The 17558-nt window shown below is 30.4% G+C and overlaps 1 long non-coding RNA gene across 1 annotated transcript in view; it reads right to left on the minus strand.

The window, feature by feature from the left end:
- Nucleotides 1–7025: 7025 nt before the first annotated feature.
- The window catches only part of LOC106677596 (uncharacterized), a 51148-nt gene continuing 40615 nt past the window's right edge, over nt 7026–17558 (minus strand). The window contains exons 4-5 of the long non-coding RNA XR_010843009.1: nt 13995–14054; nt 7026–7138 (exon numbers count right to left, since the gene is read on the minus strand). This is a non-coding gene — a long non-coding RNA (uncharacterized lncRNA). The remainder of the gene's footprint in view (nt 7139–13994; nt 14055–17558) is intronic.

The raw sequence follows: 17558 nt of genomic DNA on the forward strand, positions 1-17558 counted from the left end.
ACATATATTATTCATTACCTGCAGATTCTTATCCGAGTATTTTATTATTCTAAACTACCTAAAACTATTTCAAATTTTAAGTTTTTTCTGAGAGGCATTTGCTTGTTTGTTACCCTTAACGACAACAGCATAGGGGTGATTCTCCTTTAACACTTGAGGCCGTACACCATCTCAGTTTGATCAGTTTTATCAATATTTTAAAGTCAGCCAACATAAATTGTACAAGAATTCAATCAAGCTATTCTATCGAAGAGTCAATATTTGATAGAAACAATAGATGTCAATGTCAAAGATACAAAACTTTCTAAGTATAATCTCTTGATCTAAGATATTTTCTGTTATCAGGGGATATAAATTATTGCTAATAGTACTAAGCAATCGATTACTATATGAATCTAACATTTTGATTTGGAAAACATAATGTGTAATTGAGAACAAAACAAAACATCGAAATATAGTCATTTTTGGAAATTTACTTATAAGTGTAGGAACTTGTTTTCAGAGCTTAGGGATCATCTACTTGCGATGAATATGCCATGCTTAAAAAATTATACGAAAGTCACGAACATTTAAAAACATGTGTTCCCGAATAAATCATTGGGAAAAATAGAAAACGGTCTTAGAGCGATTTTCCAAAGGTTCCTATATGTTCGTGGAAAGTTGCTACAAAACCTAATTATCATGAAACAGTTGTGAGGTTCGGTATAATATCACAAAAACGCGTTTGAAAATAGAACTTTTTCTTGCTTTGACCGCAAGTGGATATCAATCCACAAGTATCGCTTACTGGGAAAGCCTTGAAGTTCAAATATGTGATTTATAAGATACCAAAAAAATACAAATAAATTTTATATTTATTAAAAATTCGCTAATCAAAAAATACGACCGCGAGCCTAATTGGAGCTTTTGACATATTTAAATTTCAAAAGAATCAGTTTGTTAATCGTCATCGTGTTTTTGAGTTACTCTACATACGCCCCAACATTTATCGACTCTACATTTTCTATTTGTAATGACTAAATAGCCCATGAATAATCATAACTATTATTAAACATATTATGTTTTAATCCCAAAGGAAAATAAACCTTGTGTTTATATAATAGCTACAAAAATAACCAATAATAGCAGAAAAGAAAAATAGGATTTTTTTTTTTCCTTTATTGATAATATTAAAACGGGCCTCACCCACACAAATATAACCCCCTGTCACATAAGTTAATAATTGTATGCAAATAACAGTTATAAAGAACAGTGACCATAAAACCGGTGCTATAGTTCCTTGCCAACTACCCCATGTCCTTTGTGAAAGAGTGAAGCTTTTATAGATCTAGAGATCATTACTAGATAATTGCCACCCAGTGTACTTTCTAAAGATGAGTAACTTCATCTTTATAACTATCACTATTACTCTAAAAACATACATAGTATTATCTATAATTACATTTTAGAAACAATGATTGGTAACAGTTAATTTACTTCAATGCTTATTTCACATGTAATCTTCATATGCTAAACATTTCTCGTGAGAGAGTATAAACCGCGATGCTCACCATGACTTAATCTTGCAATCTTTTGGAAAGAGAAAACTTAAAATTAGGCTATCAACTCCCAATTTCACAAATCTTAAAATATACCGTAAACCGGGGTTACTTTAATACAGGTTTTGCATATTTGGTTTTATAGCTCCTTCATTTTTCAAGATTTTTCAATAATTCTTATATTAATTCTATAATTCTAAATACCTCAGCTTTAAATGTCACCAGAAGGGGCTAGCCATCTTTAACAGGGAGATGGGGGGGGGGCTCTCTATCTTTAATGGGGTGATGGGGGGCTACTTTTTGTTTTGTTTATCTTACCCCGTCATCTCGGGTTCCTTTGGTCCCAAAATAGGCTTGTTTGCTGTTCATTCAGATTTCCAATAAAAAAACAATTATTTTCGACAAAGAACAATTTGATTTTCTTTTTTTCCTTTATTTACCCGTCTTAAAACGTTATTTGCACTATAAGTCTTGGATTCCTGTTTGGACTTCATTGGAAAATGAACAAATATAATAGTGACATAAAAAAGTAACTTTATTCCAAAATAATACTGAGCCTTGGTAGTAATGCCTCAGTCTGTATAAATCACAGTTACCAATTCCCTCTACTATACCTCTACCTCTGTTCTAACAAAAGTAAAAACACTAAACAAGGTAAACTTAAACTTCCAAAGGTAACTTCTCATTGTTTTATATAAACTGAGAAGATGAGATCGAAGTTTTCCTGATAGCTTTTATCAGCTGCTGCACAAAAAAGCGCGTCATTCCAGTCTTGCCACAGAAACTGTGATGGGCGTCTGCATTGCATTCTACAACAACAATAAGACCAGCCTCAGGTCGCTGGGGCAAGATTGAGCTAGAACTATTTTAATTTTTAAAAACGCGTTTTGCTATAGTTACACCGAAGATCAAAGTAACCCCGGTTTACGGTACTTTTCGTAAGGGAAAAAGGGAATCGTTCTAATGTTTTTCCATTACTATATTGATTTACGCTGTTTTTTTTTTTCAAAATGTCCATTGTCGTCCTGGGAAAGTTTATAGCAAAAAAAAAAAAGTTATCAAAATTAAACATTTTTTGTGCATAGCTTAAAAGGTATCAATTTGTTTATATTGATTACAAAATGATAAGAAATTATATTATCTAAGCAATGAAAAATAATCACCTGAATCGACATTACTTGAAAAAAAAATTACTAAATCCATCCTAGATGGAAACACTCTAGGAGTCGAGAGAAAAAAATGTATATTTCAAATTTTTTTTTTACATCATTGTTCTGTTTGTTTTACGTGGTTATTATGGTTTTGTTTATTTTTTAAGAATATTAAGATAATATCCAATAAGATATTAAGAATAATAATATGCTATAATACCAATTACAGAATAACAGAAAAGTTTTGTGTTCTATCCATTTTTTCTTACAATTTTTTACTCTTCCCAACATACAACCATGGGACTATCTTTCCCTGTATCATTATTAGATATAGATAAAGTTTTTTTTTTTTTTTTTTTTTTTTGTAAAATGGAAAAATATAGATTATAAAACATACTAAAAAAAATCTTGTTGGACCCTATATTGCATCTGTATGAGAAAAGAGGATCAAGAGTCCTGTGCAGTTCCTCTCCACCATATTTAAAAAAACTCTGCCGGCAATCTATACTCGCACGGTTCCTCATTTTCTGAATTGCATATACAATATCGTCTAAATCTGGTGGCTCAATATCCTCTTCAAATTCTTCTTCATTTCCTTATCCCATGTTGGGCTCAATAAGATGTACATTCAGCAGGCCACTAAAGTGTCTTGCCCACCGTTGAAGAATCTCATCCTTATTGTTCAAAAGAGTCCCATCTTCTTTTCTGCTTGAATTTTAGTCTTGAAAGGGGCTCTACCTATGTTCATCTTCTGAAAGAAGAGCTTGTTAATTTGGATAATGTACTGTAAAAATATTAAATAAGAAAATTAGAATTTCTTCTCTTGAATCCTTCGTATATACCAATATTCAGTGTACTGATTCCTCAGTGCTATGTTATTGTTAATATCCTTGCTTTGGATTGTTGCTAGAGGTAATTAATGTAAACTGGTATGCATTAACTGACGTCCACCACCGGTGATTGTGGAACTAACGTAACTTAGATAAGGGATTTGATTAGAAGCTAGATTAGATATCTTGAGAGCGCACTAGATCGAAGATATCTAATTAGATAACGATTAGATGTCCGTCACGGTAGACGTCAGCCATCATCAAGAAGTTAGAACCTTAGTGACCACATGCCTTTGCCTGGTGACTACATATGTAGCTTTGGTTTTCGTTTAATTTTGGAAATATTAGGGTGGTCAAAAAGTAATAGTCTACGGTCCAATCTATAGAATATGTTGAATACAAATAATTTTTTTTTTCAGACTTTCTACTATTCAAGCAAAGCAGCCATATGTTATTTCACTGGATTTAGTGCTGCTTCAGGTGCTGCAGTCTCATACGGCCATCAATATTCTTCTTCAGTATTTTTATTGGACTGTACCTCGTAAAGAGTCAGAACGTGGTAGAAGGGTAAGAATACAACATTCTGTCTGATCTAGCAATAGAAAGAAGTTCACAGTTGTCTGTTAAAAAATAAAGAAAAAACTATATAGGTACAAAGTGTTAAAAAAAAAATCTAACACAATAAATAACTGTCAAGTTAATTTTTATCTATTTTTTCATATTACAATAATTTTTGTTTCTGATGTTTCTTTTAATATCAATATTTCTGGTTTCATTTATATTATTCTTAAATTTTATTTCGTATTTTCACAATACGAATTAAGTTCGTTGGATTTATGTACATAGCTAGCAATAATATGAAGGTATATCTAACTATATAAAATTAAGTGAGAAATTTAGAATTTTTAGAAATTTTCGCACTGGTTCATCTCAACCAAAGCTCCTCCCCACACTCAAAACTCTTTTATAGACTCTATAATTATAGTAAATTGACAAACCTCACTGATATTACATATTTCCCTCTCCACATCAAACTACTAATTGATCCTCATCGATAATAAATAATTAATAACCAGAATAAATATTGGTCATTTACCCTATATATACTGTCACATAACAGACCAGAAGAACCGGAATGATATAAAGCTAACCGGTGTACGGAATGAGGCCACAACCGGTCATATCGCTATAGGCGCATAGACACGCATTCTCTTAACTTCTTTATTTTTACAATCCGGCCCGGCTACGTCACGATTTCAATCAGCCTCTATTATCCACGCGTAATCCCTACCGCTGCCTTTTATTTTCAATTTTTTTCTTTCTTTTTATATGTAAGGCCGTGTAAATGTGGATTAGTGCATTCAACGAAACTGTGGGAAAGGGTACTGCTTTGAAAGCGGTCTTTCTAAACCATCCCAGTAATAATATCTAGGAAATAAATAATATATTTCACTAATCGATTGGTAAAGAAAAATTGTAAAAAAATGTGTTCTTAATTATCTCTCAAACAAAAAAGAAAATTTTTATTTTAAGGACTAGCCAATACAATAAAATAAATCTACAGTGACGGTAAAAGTAATTATGCCAGTAAAATTCCTAAAGCTTAAGTTTTCTTTTAGAACAAAAAACATCACTAACACCATTAATTTCTTATTTATTTTTGCTAACATTTGTTTTATTATTTTTTAAAATATTATTTCTTGTCTCTTCGATAATAATTTTGTAATTTTAAAAACTGAAATACTAATTTTATTGTTTTATCATTTTCACTAACGATTTTTTAAATATTCGGGTTTAATCCTAAGCGTGTTACATGAATTATGGGTAATCCCGGAAGATATGCCTAATTGTCAATTTTTTTTTAGAATATTGACAAAGCTTTGGTATTTAACACGACATTTTGTTATGTACTAGTGTAAGTGTAAATATTTACATTATGAACTCTGCCTTGCGCTATTCTTCGCTAATTTTAACGCCCTTCATAGATAGTTTTACCTCTCATAAACCTACTCTAAAAAACAAATCTCCGCTTTGCTTGAATATTGGCACATCTGGAAAAAAAAAAATTAATTTGTATTTGACGTATTCAATTCAATAGATCGTTCATTCTGTTGACACAGTCATGCGATCATAACATTCCTAAGCACATTTTCTTTGTCGCACTGATACGGTACATGTGTTCAAGAAGTCTGCAACAGCGTATAAAACAGATTTACAACCCTGAATACCTAAGTAATAGTCTTAACAGTTTTGTACAAAATGCAGTTTTATTTCTATTTTTTTTTTAGTTAGTTGAAAATCATTGTTCAAACATTCAGCTACTATTGGAGAAGATAGTCGGAAGTGGGGTCAGCAAAAAGAACATAAATAATAGAATTTCAGATCTTCATCAAGTCTGCCTTGGTCTTTGCATTTCCTAGCTAAAACTTAGTTTCTAGAACCCCTTTGCTACAACCTCTCTGATGAAGATCTGAAACTCAGGTCGAAACGTCGGCATTTTTCTTCCTACATACGTTTTTCCTACCTATATACATATATTTGTTTCCTCCTTCTCGCACAAACTCAAATAGAAGGTAGCCATTATCAAGAAATCAGAACCTCAATGACGATAAAAAAAAAATATCGTCATTGAGGTTCTGATTTCAAGAAAATGAAATAGCCGGTATATGTACATATCATTTTTCTATTGTATATATTTGTAAATGCTTATTTATTTATTCCAGGAGGTAAGAAAAAAAATTAAAAAACAATGACGATATATCTTAGCTTGGTGACTAGTAATGTGGCTTTGGTGTTGCTAAATTTTGAAATGGGCTGTTCCAAAGATATAATTCTTCTGTGGATCCATTGGCACTTTCATCAATTTAAGGAGGTGCCTTCACTGGGTTTAGCTTCAAACGGTGCATATGGCCTATAGTATTACTTTGGTAGGGACCATTTTCATCGAACTGGACATTGTAATGATTCGGAAACGACGGTATACAGTATCATATACGTATGTATAAGCGATATATATATATTATACTTACAATAGACATTAACACAAATGTCATTATTTGTAGATACCGTTAACAAATTCTTGATGATTTGTTTTGATCATAACCTAACTGTACACGTACACTAAAAATAAATAAAATCTCGTGTTAACAGGAAACACGACATTGTGAGAATACGGACTGATATCATCGCCAACTAGCCAAGGTGATGGGAACTATCGAACACTTCGTGCCTGGAAACAAACGAGAAAAATCGATAAATCAGTTTCCTTATGATCTATTGTTTCCTTGAAAATAATAATAAACTTCTTTCTTTTCTAACTCCCACTGTTCCTGATCTCAACTAGCGGGATTAAGTTAGATATGCTAAAAATATATAAGATATTAGTATCTTATGTAAAGTAGTATGTACAAAAAATATACTATACTAGATACTAACGGTCTATGATAATTGAGTTTAAAAACTATTAAACCATCAAAAGATAAAATGTTCATTTAGTGATTATTTAATTCGTATTGTACCTAACTACATACCTGTTAATCATAATTAACATAATATTAAGTTAATCATATTAATTTATCATAATAAAATCTTCTTCCTTCAGAAATACAAGCACAGCCAACTGGAAAAAAAAACATAATAGATAAATGGACATTAATAGTATTTGTGCACTTGTGTAGATGATAGGCCTATTACTTAGTTAGTTAAATCTGTCGTGGATTTTGTGAATTGATTCTTTTTCTTTTTCAAATTATTTGTTGTCTCTGAATTTTTTTTTTTTATTTGCTTATGACTAATTTCTCCAAACTTATTATCAACAAAATATAAACATTTGGACATTGCTTTATGCTGAAGAAAATGCAGTTAATTCAATATTTTAATATTTAATATTTACAAATTCGATGCCTTGGAATACAAGATATTGAATACGTAGCAATGAAGGTAACGATAACCTCCAAGCCATGTGGAACTAACAAAAAATAAATCTAAGGACTGTATATTATGCCATTTTCATTCCTTTAATGTGCTTTTTTTAAATTTCATACCTTTATTGTAAATTTGGATTTTATGGTTGGGTAATTAACTCTTCAGTAAATTAACCCATTTTTAAAAAAAAAAAAAAAAAAGGAAATAACAAAAAAAATTTTTTTATTTAGTCCGAATCATTAATATTTATTGAATTTTCCGAGAATAAAATGGACGAAATAGTCCCATTTGCTCGTGGTGCAAAAATCAATAGGCGAATTTAGCGATGGAACCGAATAGGCGGGATTTAAAGATGGAAAGAATACTAGAGCAAGATATCAAAGAATGAATGGAACTCCAGAGGAAAGATTAACGATTTTTAGTATGATTTTTGACATTATCCTATTTAATCACTATTTTTTAACATATATGCTAGTTTTAAAAATATTTTAAGTTATTTTTTCATTTTTCCTATACATACTGTACTCCTGAATAAATATGAACAAAAAACAGTTAAAATAAAAGTTGCAGTTTTTAAATAATTATTAAATACGAATACATATACACATAAATAAAGCAACATAGAGAGAGAAGTAAATGTTTGATAACATCTCCAAGCAATATTATAAAGCGTATTACTTGCAAACATGTGCTTATTTATCATGATTTAAATAATACAGTGTCCTGTAAAAAGTTTTTATAATCACATGTCAAAAATGAAGTTTTCTTGATAAATTAAAAATCTACACTCAAAACTTATTCAGTTTATTTCAATTTTTTTTTTCGACAAGAAAGACTTACGAATCAATATTGTCAATAATAATTTAACTTATTTACATCAGATGCTAACGAATATTTTAATAATGATTTTCCCAAAGTTTCATAGAATACTTCTTAAATCTCAATAAAAACCAACAGAAAGAATTTTCACTTAGCAGTAGAGGAACCCTAAGCGAATTTCGACATCAAAATTTGGCTGGAATAACAAATAAAAGAGAAAAAACTATGCAGAACGATAATAGCCTAAATAAAAAAAAAATGTGGAACGCTATTAACCTGTCATTTAGATAGCTACATCCAAGTTCTGGGCTATATCAGCCACTTCTTAGGAATTCATTAACAAACTCTCTATAATTAGAACTTCCTGTTAAAATTCCTACAGCCTGTTTTATAGAAATTATACGAAATTTAATTATTCACTATAGATACAGGCTCTTCAAGTTTACATAGTTGGAAATTTATGATTTTTGATTCAAAACAATTATAAAAGAAAAACAAACAGGAGAGACCAGACCTGAGTTGAAAGCGAAGCTCGGTCAATGATAATAAAAGCACGATAAAAAACTGAGAGCAGTATAAATAATAGAGAAGAGGGAGAGGGCCAAAAAAACTAGGGGGGTGGTAATATGTGATAGTTTGGACTGATTGCCCTTATGAATGGAAGGAGCACCAATAACCTATTAACATTACTGTATATATGTTTTTAATTACACTCGTCAAATATTTCTATTTAGAACAACATTGAGTTTATTATTTATATGTATATACTTTTTTTTGCATCTTCAATAATTAATTTTTTTTATTAAACCAGGACTTGCGGACGCTCTAAGGCATGCCTTGGTTATTTTAGCGTAAATTAAACTTTTGGCTTCACTTAAGCTTCCTATTTACTATTATTGAAAAAAAAGTTAATTGTATTAAATTAAATTAAATAAATAAAAATCGCTTCCTACGTAGGACAAAAAAGTTCTACCAGAAAAAAGACAATTTTTGTTTTTTGATTTTTTATAGCGTCCTCAAAAACTCTTTAATAAGAATTTTTATAAAATACAAAAACTATGTTATCTGATCTACTTCATAGCATCGGTCAGTCTGAATTGTTGCGAAATACATTGATTTTTTGAAAGAGTGACAGTATTAAAAAAAATTATTTTTAATGAAAATTAGTATGTGATTGTATATAAATGTCCAAAAAAAAAATATGGCAAACCTAATCTGCTCTGCGCACAATTTTTCTAGATTCTTTATATGAGAATCTATAGATGTATAGATTCTACTTCCCAAATAAAACAAAATACTCTTAATCCACACTCGACTTATAGAGACCGATTTTTTTTCAAATTATATAAGCTCAATCAGTTTAATTTTAACATTTAATAAAAATTACAGCTTTAATGCATACGAGACTTTCTCTTTGGCAAACAGATTCTATATCATCGCCTTCCATCACAAGATTAAGTTACAATTTGCGGTTTTTAATGGAATAATATAAACTTTAACAGGATCGAATATTATAACCACAAGATGGAAGTACTGAAAGGCGATAACTGTAGCGTAACGAACTGTATCAGAGATTCCCCCACAGACCGTCTCCGATTCCCTCAAACGGTTACTAGAACAGTAGACAACCGGTCCACGATGTAATCCGATTTGCAGGATACTATCTGACTTATCGGCAGCTGCCTGGTTACCCACTGCATCCTATTAGTCGATATCCTCCTGTCTTGATTATACTCCGCACGACCTAGTTCTGCTGCGGTAGAACCGAACCTTAATGTAGTTGATAAATGATGTCGATGATCTTTAAATCGTACCATATCAGAGAACAAAGATAAACACTGGATTATAAAAGGAGAGTCCGAATATAACATCACATATAAGCTATATCTCCCAACATTTGTTGATGTTTACACACAATTTTAAATTTAAAAAAATAATTTAGGAATAGCTCCTCTCAAAAATAATATGATAAATTATAAAATTATTTTTTAAACAGTTTCAAAATTCAATTCTGCGATTAATTTTTTTAAATATTATTAATGTTTATAAAACATATATATAAATAAATCACACTGAATAATCTGGAAAACGTAATCCCCTTTTATGAGACTAATCAAATTACTACATGAAAAAGTTAAATAAAAAAATAATTACCAGACTTAACAAAATTAATTGCATTGGACATAAATGCATAATGATCAATTCACGGATATCAAATTCATAAATTAGAAGCTACCTGAAATCCTGGAACGACCCAAGCAGTGTGAGAATCTTGCCACTCAAATAACGGAACCGAAATCCCTTTTATTCCCCGACTGACTGTTCCATTTTTTACAGGAATAATTTTTGTGTTATTTTACTTTTTCTTCCTCTCTGGGTTTCATTCTTACCATAAGCCGTGTACCACGACCCGGATCCGCATACCGCCGAAACGGACCGCACTAAGTAAGGAATCACTAAGTTATCGGCACATACTTTTCGCCCGTTTCATTATTCCTCCTCCTTTATGGGCACATGAGGAGGATAAGTTAGACGGTCGTAAAAAACTGCCGGGAAGCAGCAGCGACTTCTCTATAGCTTCACCACAAAGCCCTGAGATATACAGCGACTCGAGGCAGATATCGCCTTCGGATTTGCTTCTCTTATATTTTGCATTATTCTGTCTGTACTTAGGCGCATGCTTAGCTTCAACTTAAGGTGGGATAAAAGGCTATATACTCATTTATAACTGTATCATAGCCAATTTCTATATTAAACATCTTCGTATATTTAAAAACAATAAAGTGAGTCATATAACTTGATGAACTGAAACAAGAGTGGTTGTACGAGGCCAAAGTACTTTGGCATAAATAGGACTGAAAATATAGAACAAGGAAAACCAACTGAAAAAAAAGAGAGATTTATATATATCATCACTATACTCAAATGTAATATATAGAAACAAATCATTAAAAGAAAAATAAATTTATTAGTAGTAATATTAATTATACAATTATAAAGACAGATTCAACCCTATTTTACTTTTGAAATTCTTCATTACATTGGACGTTTCGAGTTGAAAGTAATCGTCAAGTATAAACATTTTTTGGAAGATACATATGAAAGGAAGATGGTACCGGTGCGGTAACAATAACTCAGATAGTAATTAAAATATTTATTGTGAGCCTCACTTTGAAGGGCTTCATCAGTTCTAAAAAAAAAATGCAAACGACTTTAATAACAAAGTAAGATAATAGATAACATGAAATAAAAGTAAACTAAGGTATGATTAGGTTAAAAATGAGTTAGAATGTGAAAAAAAAAGAACGAAGTAAACTAAAGAAAATAAAAACAAGATTCATAGCGAAAAGTATAAATAAACCAGATTAGAAAAATAGTAGACAATTACAAAAAATGGAAAAAATAAAAAATAGATAATAGAGAAATAAAAAACACAGAACACACTAAAATATGAAAAATAAAAAGAATAAGAATAAAATAAAGTTCAATAAAAAAGAAAAATAATGAACGAAATATTCACACCTTTCTGACTGAAGGAAAGCCAAAGAATGACGTAAAGGCGGGTGTAATATCCTCATATTATTTATCTAACTTCGTGATTGTTTTACCGTTATTGTCTTTAATATATTTATCCTAAAAGATAAAATATTTTTTGACTTCGTGGTACCTATCGAATCGCTCGATTATCTTCTCTAGGTTTTAGAAAAAAAATCGCGGTAAGAGGCGTTTTTGAGAACGAGAAAGTTTTACAATTCATGTAGCTTCCCTAATTTAACTGATAATGGAATGAATCATTTTAACATATTTTTCATGCCATACATAACACAATATAGATGAGACTAAGATAACGTTTCTCAAAACGTTATCTTAGTCTCATCTAGAAACGTAATTAAAAAATAATTTATTTACATTATCTGAGAAAGTATAAATTATAGAATTCTCAAATTTATTCCTTGAAGAGGTTGTGCTGTAAATTAGAGAGAAAAATATAAATGTAGGGAGGAAATGACTACCTCGAAAAAAAAAACAACGAAGCTCCACGCTTATATTAATTATTAAAACATTAAAGTTTTCAAGATAATAGAACATCTTGCTTCTTGAAACTCTCATGACTATTAATTTTTATTAAATAGCTAAATGTTGAGAATCTACCAGACCATTTTTAATTCATGGCATTTTAAAGTTTTAAAAATTTGCTTAAAAAGTGACCTAACGTCTATAATAACAGCATAGATCAGTACATGTCAATTTAAAATACTCCTAGAGCTTTAAACACAACCTTTTTTAAATCATCTTTATAACGAGATATTGAATAAGGCACTCAAAAAATACAATAACCTTTACTTAAATATCCGTCGTAAATTAAAATATTGTTTTATTCAGATATTTTTTTTAAAAATAATGATACCTCACCTTTTCTAGACCGATAAAGTATATAAATAAAAGGTTAATATATTTCACCTTTGGGATCCGGACAAAACGAAAAGCAAACAGCATTGAGATCAACATTACCCTAAAAGCCTATTAGCATTCAAAGGAGAAGGAAGTATGTTATAGGGACATCATGTTAATTCGAACCATTATTTAAATAAGTATTAATTTGAATATGAATGAATAAAACAACAATTTATTAATAAATTTAACGAAAATTCCGATGTCATAGTCTGAAAAAAAATATATTTGTCGAATCCAGGTACTTACTATTTTCATAATCTAAAACAAATAATAATAATAATTATATGGGTAAATATAAGAGAATCCCTCAATGTACCAGTATGATCTGATCCAAGTTAAAAATAAAACTGATAAAGATTGATTTCACTATCATCATATGCTTAAAAGTTACAATTTACAATACAAGTTTACAAGTTACAATTCTTACAACGTTTCACATCTACCGTTCTTGGTAGATGTGAAACGTTGTAAGAATTGGAAGAAAATCGCATAGATTTTGGAAATGAATGTGTTGCGTGAAATATTCAGACCTAAAAATCTCTGCACGGATACTAAAATGTTTGTTATGAGTTATTTTTTTTTTTAAAAAGTAGTTTTTCATATGCGGTGTATTAACTTACGTCACTTTCTGGTAATCGTTTCTTACTTAATGAAATGTAGTTACAGCTAAGGTTTATCTTACATAGGTTGTAAAATAATTTACAACTAACTACTTAAATCTATCTAGTTAACATTTAGTTCAGCTATTGTTATATTTGCTACAGAAAAACTCAATGGTCATCAAGCTCTTTTTCGAGTTTTTTAAATATTTAATTTGTTTCTGTATATTTTCCAGTTTGAAACAAAATGGCAGTTGCAATTTATAAGATATTTGTGTAAGCTATATATTTGCTATAAGTGCCGACATATGAATGAAAAATCACAATAGGAGTACTGATGGATTTTTATTTTATTCGAATTTTGGATTTCAATCCGATACTGATATAATAGTTCTTTAAACAATGTGAAATTTATAAGATAATATCCATACACAAATCAAACAAGTTTTATAGGGATTTCAGAATTTTGCCATTCTAAAATTATTTTTCTCATTGTACGACGGGTATTGGGCAGAAGCATGTAGAATGCGATTGGTGGTATCGGCATCAAATCTTTGGATTAGCTAAGACATTTATCACTATTATCATTAAATAAATAGAACCTAAGGCAAAGACAAAAAAAAAAAAAATGTCTGAAGAACAGTAAAACATTAACATGAGGAAAGCATACATACTTACTTACCACATCTAGTCCATACAATATTGAAAATAAGTGAAGTATTCCAGCAAAACACTTACCTGTAACACAAGAAAAGTTTATTAGATTTGTTTATTCACCAAATTTTAACTTAGTACAGTAGACCAACTAAATATTTGTTGGTTAATGCATTTAACGAAATAGATTTCAACAAATCATTAAATTAAAAAAAAAAATCAAACTTCTGCTTTGAAAAAAAGGGGAAAACCCTGGGATGAAACTTTGCTATTAATTTCATACAACTTGACTGAAGCAGCTACCAAGTGTAGCCGTTACATTTAACATATTAATTAAAGACTTTGAAAGAAGGAAATCTGTTATTTTTATAGCGGTCAAAATTTATGAAAAGCAGAAAGAAATAAAAGATCGATGATTAGAAATTCATTAAGGTCAACTCAAGATTTTTGCATTTTGAAGTAAAAAAAAAAAACAGACTAAATATCTATATTAAAAGTACATAAAATGGTGAAGGGCATTAAGATTAATATTTGAATCGTTAATGGAATTCGCAAACACGTCTGGTGAAGTGGACTTTAATGCACCATAAATATTATTTTATATTTTCTCAAAATTAATTCAACTCCTGTTTATGTAAATAAATAAATATATATTCCTATGTTGGAAATGTGCAAATATTATCTCGGCACAGTTTCCACTGAATAGAACAAGCAGTCCTAATTACCTGGATCTCTTGAATGTATGTATATCATGTGCATCAATTTATAAATATTACTTTGGTTTCTTAACATATTTTTCAGAATAAAAATAAATCAATGAAGGAGCTATCCCATTCTTATAATTTTTACGAAAAAATAGTACTTTATCCAAAAAAATCGTTTTATATTTAGCCGTTCAGAAAGGGGACCAGGTAGATTCTTTATCGCCGGGTAATAGGTTCATCACATTGTTAGCAGAGAGATGTATTAAGTTAATAAAAATTTTCATGCATGAATAAATGGTAGTCTCAGTAAGTTTTTTAAGTGAATCAAAAATTAATTGCCAATGATGAACCAGCCACACTAATCGTTCAATGCCGATTGAACCACATTGCCTAGACAATCTGAAACAAGTATACATGTTTCATAGACATGACAAATATAGATCTTATGGAATCGGAACAATGAAGAAATAACATTTTATTGATTACGTTTCATGATCTTCAACTGAAGAGCTTTCTCTAAAAAGTTACTAACATTTCTTCATAAAAAATGGTGCTTAGAGTGACAAAATGTAACTAAATAATAAATTGAAAAAAATTACAATAAAGAGCGAATATGTTAAAATTTTAAAATAAATAAAAGAACATCTTTATTTTTTTATTTTTTAGAGGTGGGCTCTCAATTATATCCAATGTGGTTTAATACAAAAAATAACTTTGCTAATAGCACGAGTTACTAAAATTTTTGAAATATTCGTTTCCAGGGAATATTGCCTTTTCTGGTAACACTTTTTCTAAGAGAAAGTAGCCATAATAAGGCCTGTACGATCAACAGTAATTAGATTATCAAAGGAATGATATTGATGATTTATGTCAATATTCTAGGACTCCATCTATTGGAAAAATGTTTATTTACGAACCTACTCGTGTAAATAAAAAGAAATATCACCTCAGAATAATTTTAATGCCAACCATACTCTTCCAGGAATGCCAGAGTACAAGACGCAATGCTTGGCATCCTCAGCAGACCAGACCATTATCCAAAGAGGATTCGCCTCCAGATACATTCCAGCGAAAGGATAGTCAAGTAGCCATTAATTATTCTATTAGGGAAGAGGAGCCATCAGTATTCCAGGTCGCTCTGGTTCCTCATTGCATTCCCCTCGCGGCTCTGCGGATTTCGTTGAGTTAGTTACGAAGAACTCTTACCTAGTTACCTACCCTCCGCTTGTATATCTTTTTGTACTTAAACAATTATTTACTGAAATGAAGCTGGAGGCAGATCATTAAATAGAAAGAAGAAAAAATAAGTAAGGATGAGGAAAGCACATTACACACAACTATACAGAGACGCCTCAGTCCGTTATTTATTGGTGTTAGTGCGAGACAGCCTGGAGCCGACCGTATTGCGCTTTGATGGTTGCAGTTCGGAAGCTGTAGTGTGTGGAAGTTGAACAATTACAATTTTATCGAATTCGATATAAGACGGTCTAAATTGATCGGTAGGGATCAATTATTCAATGAATGGATAAATGCATGTTTAATAAGGAGATCAGTAATGTAGTTAGATTTTTCGGTTTTAAAAACTTGGAAAACAAAAACAACAAGGAGGTAGTGCCTTATCAGAAAGTAGGATAAAGCCAATTCAACTTTTTATACATTGGGGGACATGAAAGTACCTCGGAAACCCGAAGATAAATATAATGATGCAATTCATGAGTCTGTTCAATCTCAGTTCAAATCCAGTAAATATCGCTCGGTAGAACAAGGAATCATAGTCGAAGTGAGGAAAATGAGAGGGTACAAGGAGCTGACGGGTTATCTGAAGAATGGAATCACGTAATCTGGATTTGAAAATACAGCTATTTATGTATGTAAATGTGGAAATATGATTATTCCGGGAGAGATGCTAATCGAATATGACTCCGAGTTCTTTTGCAACGAGTGTAAATTAATTGGTTGTTAATAGAGGTAAACTGAGGGATAGGAAGTGTAGGAGTAAAGGAGGCACCTGGAACCGACGATGCACGTACTTTTCCAGCATTCGGGTTTATATCACTGTTTAACCCCATAACTTTTGGATGGCCTCAAGCATCTGTATATATCATGGGAATATGGAGGAATTGGACTAAGAAAATTTCCTTATGCTGACTAATTAATGTAACTACATATCCGTAGAAGTGAACTTTAACAATAGAAAACTCTTTTTAAATCACCAACACTGTAACTGTTTATAGTTCAAGTGTAAAAACAACTCGAGTACTAGCTTAAGTCGAATCTGTGTATTAGACTATTGAGCAGAAGTTCTCAACGCTGCAAAACAGATTGTGTAATATTTGCCCTTCAGAAAGGGAAAAATCTATCGATTGAAACATTACCGAGTAATCCTAAAATATATATTTATAAACAAGAACTTTTACTTCTTTAGAATATTATAAAAAACCCAACAGTACCTCAATTATACTTAGGTTTTTCCAAATCCTAACTGTTCTTTTAACAGGTAGTGTGTTTATTTCTGTTTTTCGCTCAAGAAATTTATTATAAGTGTTGGTAATTATGTTTTATTCTTTAATATTTCATTAACATGGATTTAATTAATTAAAAAATTAATTTTTTTCTTTTCAAAACCTGTGCGGTTTAATTTCAAAACTTGTGCGAGTTAGTTGTATTGGAGAATTTTAAGTACATAGTTAAAAAAAAAAATGGTAATTATTCTATTTATTATAATTAATTTAATTCCATATATATAGTGTTTAATAATTAGTCAAGAAAATTTTTTTTAAAAACCAAAATTTTTTTTCATGTAGGGCATAAAAAAACTGTCTAGAGAACAAAAAATTCGAAATCAACAAAATATAATTATTTATTATTGACTGAACCTCCAGTT

This window comes from Halyomorpha halys, unplaced genomic scaffold (assembly GCF_000696795.3).
Source record: "Halyomorpha halys isolate HHAL.00 unplaced genomic scaffold, Hhal_1.1 Scaffold104.1, whole genome shotgun sequence".
Lineage (NCBI taxonomy): Eukaryota > Metazoa > Arthropoda > Insecta > Hemiptera > Pentatomidae > Halyomorpha > Halyomorpha halys.